Source organism: Otolemur garnettii, unplaced genomic scaffold (genome assembly GCF_000181295.1).
Source record: "Otolemur garnettii isolate 467f Iridium unplaced genomic scaffold, OtoGar3 scaffold00170, whole genome shotgun sequence".
Taxonomy (NCBI): domain Eukaryota; kingdom Metazoa; phylum Chordata; class Mammalia; order Primates; family Galagidae; genus Otolemur; species Otolemur garnettii.
In genome coordinates this window covers 740020-751411 of record NW_003852565.1, presented here as the reverse complement: position 1 = coordinate 751411, position 11392 = coordinate 740020, and the positions used below count along the sequence as shown (strand labels likewise).

Below are 11392 nucleotides of genomic sequence, written 5' to 3'. Positions count from 1 at the left end.
TTTTTTTTTTTGATATGATCTATTTTGAAGGATGACCCCTTGGCTGATGAGAAGAATGTATATTCAGTTTTATTAGGATGAAATAAATGTTCTGTAGAGGTTTGTAAAGTCCATTTTTTTCTAGGGTGAGGTATAAGTCTTATATTTCTTCATTTAGTTTCTTCTTAGAGGATCTATACAAAATTGTCAAAGGGGTGTTAAAATCTCCAACTATCATAGTGCAGGAAGATATCAAGTTGTTCATATCCATTAGGGTCTGCTTTATGAATGAGGAGCAGAATGAGGAGCATTCTGATAGGGTGCATAAATGTTAATTATCAAAATCTCTTCATGTTGGATGTTTCCCCTTGACAAATATATAGTGACCTTCCTTATCTTTCTTTATCTTTGTTGGTTTAAAGCCACTTATATCTGCTAGTAAAATTGCAACCCCTGCTTTTTTCTGGTTTCCATTTTCCTGTATTATATAAGTCCATCCCTTCAACCTGCATTTATTTTTATCCTTTAAGGTTAAGATGAGATTCTTATAAACAACAGATATCCGGTCTTAGTTTATGTATCCAGTCAGTCAGCCTATGCCACTTTAGAGCACAATTTAAACCATTCACGTTAATTGAGAGAATTGATAAGCCTGGTTGTGTTTTGGGTGTCAAAATTTCTGGCTGTCTAGTGGACATTTTTAATCCTTTCACCACTGTGGAAGTTGGGTTTTGTTCAAAAATTTCTGGGTGAGTTTACTTTGGAGGTAGAGTATTGCACTGGTTATTGTGGAGGATAGGTCTGAGAATATCCTGGACAGCTGGTTTAGTTATGGAAAAATTCTTCAACATGTCTATGTCATTAAATTATTTGATTTCTCCATCATGAATGAATCTTAGTTTGGCTGGATACAGGATCTTTGGCTTGCAGTTGTTTTGTTTTAGGAGATTGAAGGCTGATAACCATCTTCTTCTGGCTTAAAATATTTCAGCTAAGAAATCTGCAGTCATTCTGATGTTTCTCTCTTTGTAGATGATGCTTTTATTACATCTGGCTGCTTGCAGAATTTTCTCCCTTGTCTTAACTTTGGCAAAGTTAATCACAGTGTATCTAGGAGATGCTTTATTTGGATTGAGTCTTGCTGGGATTCTGAAACCATCTTCCGTCTGAAGCTCTGTATCTCTTGCAATGCTTGGGAAATTCTCCTCCAAAATCTCTTGGAGTAGAGCATCTGTACCTCTTGGAGTAGACTATCCTCTTCTCCTTCAGGAATTCCTATAAGACGAATGTTTGATCTTTTGGGGAGATCCCACAACTCTCTCAGAAAATTGTTCAGTTTTTGCTCTCCATTTGTGTCCCTCTTTGAGCATTTGGGAACATTCAAAAGCTTTGTCTTCAATTTCAGAGATCCTTTCTTCTGCCTGGTCAATTCTATTACTCAGGGATTCTACTGTATTTTGGAGTTCATCAACTTTTTTATTTCCCTGAGCTCTGCTATCTCTTTTCTCATTATGTCCATATCTTTGGTGACTTTGTCTTTGAATTTATTAATTTCTCTAGATAACTTTAGAACTACTCTTTGGAATTCAATTTCCAACTTTTCTTCCATTCTATTTATCTTATTTGCAATCCATATTCTGAATTCAATTTCTGACATTGCTGCCATTTGTCTATGCATGGCATCTTCAGTTGTATCTCCTTTGTCATTTCTTGGTGGGGGGGGTGATCTACTCTGGTTATTCATGTTGCCAGCGTTCTTCTGTTGGGTCCATACCATGTTTATTTTACACCATTTGATTATTAGAACTGGTAGAGTGAGATTGAATTGGGGTTCCCAGGTAGTAGAGATAGCCACTTACCATAGCACAAGGCTTTGTAACGTGGCTTATCTCCTACAACCTTACAAAGGCCCCTTTTAGTGTTTTGGCCATAGACTCTAAAGACCTACTTGGTGCGATAGCACAAGCTAGCTCTGTTTTGATATCAGCCAACCTCTACTCTATTCCAAGAAACCACAGTATTAGGTTTAAATCTCGACTATGAAGAGATATAAATAGCTGCAGGGCCCAGTCCTCACCATTCAGTTCTTTTCTGCTATAAAACTTTGAAGGTCAACTCAGAATGTCCCCAAGTGAACAGCGCCAGACACAGGTTCCAATTAAATAATTTCAGGCAGTGCAAACTCTGCCCAACAGAGGGATTCAAGGGTCTCCAACAGCACAATTGAAGCCAGGGATCCACACTCCTGCCCACTAGAGTCAGTCCACACTATTGTACACTTCTCTACTCAAAGGCCCAGTGGAGCCAGGAGCCACACCCTCACCCACCCATCTCAGTACACACCCAGGTAGCCTCTGCTTGCCAGACCAGCTGGAGTCAGGGGGCCATGCCCCACCTGCCAGTCTCAGTCCACTACCTGGCAAGCCTCTGTTCTCAGGCTCTATTAGTGAAAGGACACTGCACTCCACCTACAGGTCTCAATCCTCACCTGGTAAGCCTCTGCTGGAGACAGGGGACCATGCTCTAGCCCTCAGGTTTTGATTCACACTCAGTAAGCCACTGCTCGAGGGTTCTATTGGAATCAGGGGAACACACCCTTGCTCTCAGGTCTCAGTCCATGCCTAGTAAGCCTCTGCTCACAGGCTCAGCAGGGGCTGGGGACCAGCCCTGTCTACCAAATTCAGTTTACACAGAGCAAGCACTCTCCTGCTGTGGGTGCTGTCAGAGCTGGGGGTTCTGTATCCCATCCCACCAGACACAGCCCAAACCAAGGGTCATACCACCACTGGCCAGGCATAGTCATAACCAGGGGACTGCTCTTCCTCCAACTGAATATCCCTTTCTTCCCCATTCATCACAGATTCTGTCCTGATGGTTGGCAGTCCACACTATGCCCAGCTTTCTCAGGAAAAGATCACACACTCTGTGCTCTGCAAGGGGTAGAACTTTAGACCACCATGCGAGGAGGAAAGGGTGTACTGGGAGTGTGGACTTATGGAGGAAAATATCTGTTCAATTTTATGCCTGGTGGGGTGGAGTCTAGGTTCATAAGTGGGATCTCCCTAGAGAAAGAGACCTGGAGTTTAATGGCTCTCGCCAGTGAGGTAAAATGAGAGGTCTTTTGTTCCCTGCTTGTTCACAGATAGCCTGCGGCAGGCCTCCTGCTTGGGTGAGGGGTCTCCCATCCTCTAGTCAATAGGCTTTGTACCTATAATTTGTTTTCTTGAATGCTCTTCCTTGGGATTATAGCTTGCCAGACTTCCTTCTTGGCCCAGCTCCCCACCTGTGGCTTCATAGAGTCACACCCAGTTTTTCTTCCTCTGCTTAGGAGCCTCTGCTGAGGATTGCTACCAGTCAGCCATTCTTCCCAGAATTCCCAGACATTGATTTTAGAAATCCTGATGACTTCTTTCTTTTTAGAGATCATTTTGATTGATGTATTTTCACTGACAGTAAAGCCCTGAAATATCCTTCAGTGGTAGAGGTTGCTACATTCCAGAACATAGCCAGAAAGAAGCCAAAGAAAAAAGAAGCCAAGATTAGGAGCATTGAAGATGGTCCAGAATATAAAAAGATTTTAGAAGGAAGTAAGTCCAGGGCTTCTGGAGAAGAAACTCTCCTGGGAGAGACAGAGGAGAAGACAAGAGAACCCATTTCCAGCATGAGCTCATGTGAGCTGGACGGAGTTTGGGGAGGAGTGAAGAGGCACCAAGATGGGGGGAGGAATCTGCCGCTGACAGCGGGAGGAAGGGCGGCCAGGGCAGCAGAGCCCTGGGGAGGCCACAGAGAGACAGGGAAGACGGCAGAGGGGGATGACAGTCCTGCACCCAGACAGGAATATCTGGGAAACAAGGTCTTTATTAAACCCTAAAAGAAAAAAATAAAGATGTAATTAGAGGACCACAGCCTAGAAGGCAGAGCCAGTGCAGAGGCAAGGCTGGCAGTGCCCTGCAGACGCAGGAGCATGAACGTGGTGGGCCCAGTAGAAAGGGTAACACCACCTTCAAGGACCCTCATCCCCTACTGAGTGGCAGACCTACTCCACAACAAAGCTGAGTTATGCAGAGAGAAACAGGCTGTGAATGAGGACTACAAGGCTCCAGCAGAAAGAGCAAGCATACACAGAGTGCTGAAATCAGCTGGAATGATTTCAGTCACCACAGCATCCTGCAGAGCCTCCACCTCAGGAAGATGAAAACCCTTTAGAATTGAGATTCATAATACGTTTGCATTTACACATACTGACACTTTGTAGCTCACTTGTTAAAGGGGACCTGGGTGTGATTCAGAGGCCTCTTAGAAAAACAGATCCTTAATTCCTTTTGAGAAGTCTCTCACTTCATCAAAGCACCTATGAGGTTACCATGACATAAAAGAAGGGGAAAGACTTGGAGGAGGAAGGAGAGGGCAGGAAAGACTGTTGAACTCACTCTGAAACTCTGAACACAGAAATGCTATGTCCGGACAGGAGAGGGTGCTGGGCTCTGATGTGTCTGCACAGGGCACAGCATCAGCCAAGTTCAGACAGGGTCGGTATTTCATCCATTGCTTTGAACCTCATTACATAAGAGGTATCATTAAAAACCCATCATAAAGTGCTTTCCAACTGCTCTTTAAAGAGAGAATGGTGAAGACCACTTTCCAAAGCTTCTGATCAGCTATGAAGAGTTTCTACATCAGGGAGGCTCAGCTGCAGCACCAGCCCACACAGGCTGGACAGGAACCGACACAGCACTGGGGACACTGGTCTTCCAGGCCCCAGCTCCTTTCTGCTGAACTCCTCTCCAGAGCCATCCTTGGCCTCCTTTGTGCACACCTAGAGCCCATTTGCCTTCTAACCCACCAGATCAGAAAGGATGAGCCACTCTGCTCAGCAAAACCAATGCATTTCACTCAGATAATGCATTTTTATTTTCCTAGTTGTGGAATGAAATACATGAATTACAAAGGAATTTAGTTTGAAGGGAGCTCACTTCCTGCACCCAGAACTCAGTTTGCCCATATGTGTTCACCCATCAGGTCCTCCATACCTCCATCACCCCCATCACCCCCACCCTGCCTGATCTACTTACTGGGCTCAATGACCACAGGCCTGCTGGTGCTCAGTGGTCTCCCGAGCCCTGTGCTGCAACCTCGCAGCTGAACACTTTACCTCCTCCCCACTGACTCTCTCAGTTTCTATCTGACATCATGCACCTCTAGGCACATGAGATTGAAATGTCACTTTGATCCCATCCATGTCATTCTCTTTGACATTTCCACATCACGTTATCAGGTGTGTAATGGGTGTCAGATACCATGCTAGACACTAAAGGAGAAAAATTAATTGGTAAGTTATGGTGCTGGCCTCCAGCGAGCTGGGAATTGATATAAGACATGTGACACATCATAAACAAACATAAGCCGGGGCAGTGTGAGCCAAGGGTGCAGGTCAGGATCTGCTGGCATAGTCCCTGGCCTGGATCACCAGCTCGTCCAGCTGTATCTCCTTACATTTGCCAATTCTGATCGCTCCTTAGCAACCTTTCAGTAAAATCACTTTCTGCCAACTCACCCTTGTTGTATTTATCTACTTATCCATCCATCTATCCATCCATCATGTTCTTAGATGTATCTAACACTTCCTAGATGAGATATAGGTAGGTAGGTAGATAAATTCCTTCTTTCAAACATCCACTGGTTCCCTGTGCTTGTAAAATAAAGCCAAAGATCTCAAAGATCTTCAGGGAAGAGTCAGGACCTTCAAACCCCATTGTGAGCTCTGATCTTGCAATTTAAGTTTCAACTTTGTGCTTCTGCACTCTGGCCTCTGACCAAGAGACATCATCAGATGCCACAGTTTTCACCCTCCTATCAGCCTGTCTTCCTCAGCTTCTCAATCAGCCTCTGACAGTATTACTTGGGGTAGCTGTATATACATTTCAAACAGACAAAGACAGTGCCATGTGGAGTATGCTCTCTCACAGGAGGGCTGCCAGGGACGCTTGAAGGAGTTAGCTCAGAGTTAGGAATCCCAGGAAAAGAAGCCCAAGAAGCCCAGGAGGAGAGAAGCAAAATCATACCACTGTTAAGACTTTAAACTACAGGTTATGTGGTATGATATCACTCAAAGATAGTGGCATAATCATCACTAAAATCACAAAACAGAATTATAGCCAAAAAAAGGATACAATATAGAATATATTTTAAAACTCAATTAAATCAAAAGAAGATATGAAATGAAGGAAAGGGGAATAAAAAAGAGAAAGCACAGATATAAAACAATAACATGACGGTACACTTAAATGCAACTACATCACTAATCACATCAAACATAGATTATCTAAACACACCGATTAAGGGTTTATCAGACTGGCTAAAAAAGCAAGACTCAACTCTACGTGGCTATTCATCTTAAATATAAAGACACAAATCAGTGACAAATAAAATGATGGTAAAACATATATCACACAAACACTAGTCAAGAGAAAGCTGGAAATGTTATATTAACAACCAAGTAGATTTCAGAGCAAAGATTATTACCATGGATAGGGAAAACCTTTTTTGTAATAACAAAGATCTTAATTTATCAAGATGAAATAACAATCCTAAATATTCATGTTCCCTCATAAAATAATTTCAAAGTATGTGAAGCAAAAACAATGGAGTTACAATGAGAAATAGACAAATCCACAATCACACAGACACATATATGCCTTGATAATTAATAGAAGAGGCATAAAATCAGCAAAACTTAAAATACTTGAAAAAACATCACCAGCCAACCTGATCTAATCTATCACAATCGACATGATTGATCACTCCAAGAATATGCAGCAGATACTTATTCTTTCCTGGTGAACACAGAGTATTTACAAAGATAGACACATTCTGTAGCCATTAAATAAGTCTCAATATATTTTAATGGATTGGCTCTGCGCCTTTAGCGCAGAGGCGAGAGCACCAGCCACATGCACCAGGGCTGGCAGATTTGAATCCAGCCTGGGGCTTGCCAAACAACAATGACAACAACCAGGAATAGCCAGGCACTGCAGCAGATGCCTGTAGTCCCAGCTACTTGGGAGGCTGAGGCAAGAGAATCACATAAACCTAAGAGTCAGAGGTTGCTGTGAGCTGTGACACCATGGCACTCTATCCAGAGTGACACAGTGAGACTCTGTCTCAAAAACAAATAAAAAATAAAAAAATAAAGGAGTCAAGATTTATAAAGTATATCCTCTCACCACAGTAGGATTATATCAGGTAACTGCAAAATCCCCAAATGTTTGGAAAGCAAATACATCTAAAATATGCAAGGATCAAAGAAGAAATCAAAAGAGAAATATAAAGTAATGTGAACTGAATGGAAATTAAATAAAACACACAAAACCTGGTGAGAGGCCACTAAAGTAGTACCTAGAAGGAGATTTAGAGTACTAAATGTTATCCTAGAAAAGTCAATATAAAAATCAATAACCTGAGCAAAAGAAAAAACAGAGGCCCAAAGTAAGCAGAGGAAAATAAATAATAAAGAGTAGATAACATTAAAAGAGGAAAACACTGTACAGAAAAATCTGCATAATCAAAAGCTAGTTCCTTGAGATCAATAAAATTCACAAACCTCTAGCCAGACCAATATTTTTAAAAAGACACAAAGTGTCACTATTAAGAATGAGACAAGTGACATTATCAAAAATTCTAGATCCATTAAAAGGCTAACAAAAGAGTATTATGAATAACGTTATAACAATACATTCAACAACTAAGATTAAATAAACAAATTTCTTAAAATTTCTCAGTAATTCACTCAAAGAGAAAGATATAACCTAAATATATATAGCTACACACATGGGCACACACACAGATATTAAGGAATTTGCATTTGTACCTGAAAACTTTCACACAAAAATATCCAGGTCTTTAAATGAGGTACAAAACATTTAAAGAAAAAGTAATAATAATTCTATACAAAGTCTTCCAAAAATATGGATGATGAGGGTACACTTCTATTATCCTCCTACAAGGATACAGGCAGGAGACTGTATACCAGTACCTTAATGCACACAGATGTGAAAGTTTGCCAGGCGTGGTGGCTCAGGCTTGTAATCCCAGCACTCTGGGAGGCCGAGGCGAGTAGATTGCCTGAGTTCAGGAGTTCCAGACCAGGCTATGCAAGAGCAAGACCCATCTCTACTAAAAGTAGAAAAACAAGCCAGGCATTGTGGCAGGCACCTGTAGTCCCAGTTATTTGGAAGGCTGAGGCAGGAGGATCACCTAAGCTTACGAGCTTGAGGTTGCTATGAGCTATAACACCTCAGCACTCTACCAAGGGTGACAAAATGAGACTCTGTCTCAAAAAAAGCAAAAAAAAAAAAAAAGAAGAAGAAGAAGAAGAAAATTCTATACAAAGTATTATCAAGAAGCAGTACTAGCTGAGTATTTGGTGATTAGAGAGATAGACTCTGAAGGTTATTTGTGCTTTTCACCAAATAAGTGATGTTCTGTCCCATTCTGAGCACTTGCCAGGCCACGCTATACTGGGTAAGGGCTCCCCTGAGGGCCTCATTTTAATTAGTCACCTTTTTAAAGACTCCATCTCCAAATCAGTCAGTTTTAAGGTAGTGAAGGTTAGGGTTTCAACATAGGAAATTTTTGGAGGGGGCAATTCAATCCATAACAACCAGATAAGGATGTTTAGAATATTTTATAATCAAGTAGTTATATGAAATAAGACAAATTAACATATTTGGGTGGTCACTTATGACCGGATAGGGCCTCCCTTTGCCACTTGGTGGCAGAGTGAACCCAAATTACTCTCTGCCTTTGCAATCAGCAGATCAGGGCTCTGAGAACAGATGATGATCAGAGCTGGGGCTTGGGAATCCAGTTTTACCAAGTACTCCAAGTTTGAGACCCCCTTGCCCAACGGAGCAGGCACTGACTCTGCGCAGCCCATTCTGGGCTGATGGACAGCCTGTCTTGGCATTGCCATAGGGTTCCAGCATCACCAGCCATCCCTCCTCATCTCTCTCTAAGCCAGTGGTTCTCAACCTGTGGGTCATGACCCACAGGAACTGTATTAAGGGGCCATGGCATTAGGAAAGTTGAGAATCACTGCTCTAAGCTTTTCTCTGTTCCTTACTCAGGAACAGTGAGGAATAAAGAGGACAGATTTATTTATTTTCTGTACCTCCAAATCTGTGAGCCCTCAATTCATTTCCAGATAAGGCCCTCTGGGAGAGCTTACTAAATAGAATTCCTGGGGTCGGGCCTGGTATTCTGTGTATGTGACAACTGTCCTGGGTCATTCTGATCACCAGGGAGGCCGGAAGAGGGCACATAGTTACACAGAGTGACTGTTAAGCTCCCCAGGGAGGCACAGCTGTGCACACACAGCCTGAGGGACAGAATGAACGTCCACTGTGACCATGTTCTCCTTCACACTCCACTGCCTCTTCTGTCCTTCCCACAGGAAACTAAGCCCATATGTTAATTTGTCTTACTTCATATATACTAGATTATAAAACATTCTGAACACCCTTAAGTGGTTGTTATGGATTGAATTGCCCCCTTCAAAAATTTCCTACATTGAAACCCTAACCTCCGATACCTCAAAATTTGGAGATGGAGTCTTTGAAAAGATGATTAATTAAAATGAGGCCCTCAGAGGAGCCCTCACCCAGTGCAACTGGTGTCATCTTACTGGAGACACAGATGGAGACACAGACACACTAACGGTGGGGGGGGGCATGAGAACAGGAACACGGGCACCTGCTGGTGCGGGTGGCGGCTGGAAGCAGACCCTCAGGAGAAGGGCCGGCCGGCCAACACCCCTCTCAGCCTCCAGAGCCTCCAGAGCTGGAGGAAATGCACTTCTGTTACCCCATTTGTGCTACTCTGCTACAGCAGCACCAGCAAACTAATATACTGGCCAACAAGGGAAGGGAACCGAGCTATTTTATTGCCAGCAACATCTAATTATTCTTCTTTAAAAAGGCTAACATTGATTAAATTTTTCTTTAGAACAGGAAAGGAATGAGACCACTTGTCATTGTCCCCTTATAAAGCAGCAAGGGGACACAGGATCTGGGACCCATACTTTCTCAAGAAAGGCACAGTCCCTGCTCTGTAGAGTGCAGAGATAAGGGATCATCACTGCTTCCCCATCTGGCTGTGCCACCGGGCTGACCCTGTGCCTGCAGGGAGCCCTCAAGGCCCTGTTGCCAGGGCTATTCCACTCAGCCCCCAGGCCCTATGCCTGCATCCCCCTTCCTGCCAGCTGCCCACACCAGCTGTTTGGCAGGGCAGGGCAGGGATGGTGCCCACTTGCTCCCCTGGGAACCGCTGAGAATAGGAAGGTTGGTGCTTATCCTGCACTCACAGCTAGGGATGTCTTGTTGCTTGGTCGTGCATATCCATGAAGGCACTACAATTTCTACTCATCCGGTTGTTGAAATATTGCCCAAAGTAGCAGTTTCTGCTTGTTGTCTGCAGTTTCCCAAGGACAAGCTTGTTTTAATAGACAACTCCCGAGGAGGTGTGCAAGACAATGTTCTTCTAGCCAGAACAAAAACTGAGATTCTGAAGGATACTGAAGTCACACATGACAGGAAGGCAGACTTGCCACAGACGGTGCCATATGAAGGACTGATGCCAGTGAGGCCACGCCCAGACCTCCAGCTGCTCGCATGGAAATGGGGTCTGCTTATCTCATTAAGGACAAAGAAACTGAGGTCCTGTAAAAAGCACAGGCTGGAGGAACAGCACAGGGTGAGGGAGAAATATACAATCTAAGAGCCGATGACACAAAACAACCACATTCCCAGAATCCCCAAGAGAAGCAGTCCCTGCATCCACCAGCTTGATGCCTGTTACCCAGGCAACCCGCTCAGCATACACCTTCTGACATTCAACACTCGAGCTATGACTTACAATCACGGAAGCTGGCTGTCTCCAAAATTAATTTTTGCTCCTAATGTGTTCAAGTTAGTAACATTTTCAGTAAAACAGCTACTAAAAATTTTAAGTAAGGGACAGGAGAACAAGGCAACAAGGAGGGGGGAAGGGATGGGTGTGTGCCCACTTAATGGGCACAATGTTTGGGTGTATGGCACACCTCTTGCAGGACACAATTACAAGGGGACTTTACCTAACAAAAGCAAACATTGTAACCTAATTCTTTGTACCCTCAATTAACCTGAAACAATAAAAACATTTTTTTCAGTAAGCAAAACACAAAGCACCCAAGATGCTATGTTCCCCTTCCAGGTGGCAGATACCTCACCTGTGTGCACACCATCCTCTGCTGGCCCGTGCTGCCTCTCCTCCAGACAACTCAACACTCGAGCTATGACTTACGATCACAGCACCAACTCTAGATGCACACATGTGCCTTTAGGGCAGGTGTCAAAACTGCAGCCAGCCCACAAGCCAA

The 11392-nt window shown here is 43.5% G+C and overlaps 1 protein-coding gene across 1 annotated transcript in view; it reads right to left on the bottom strand.

The window, feature by feature from the left end:
- OCA2 (OCA2 melanosomal transmembrane protein) overlaps positions 1-11392 on the bottom strand; it is a 358711-nt gene that overhangs the window by 219753 nt on the left and 127566 nt on the right. The gene's annotated exons all lie outside the window — the stretch shown is intronic.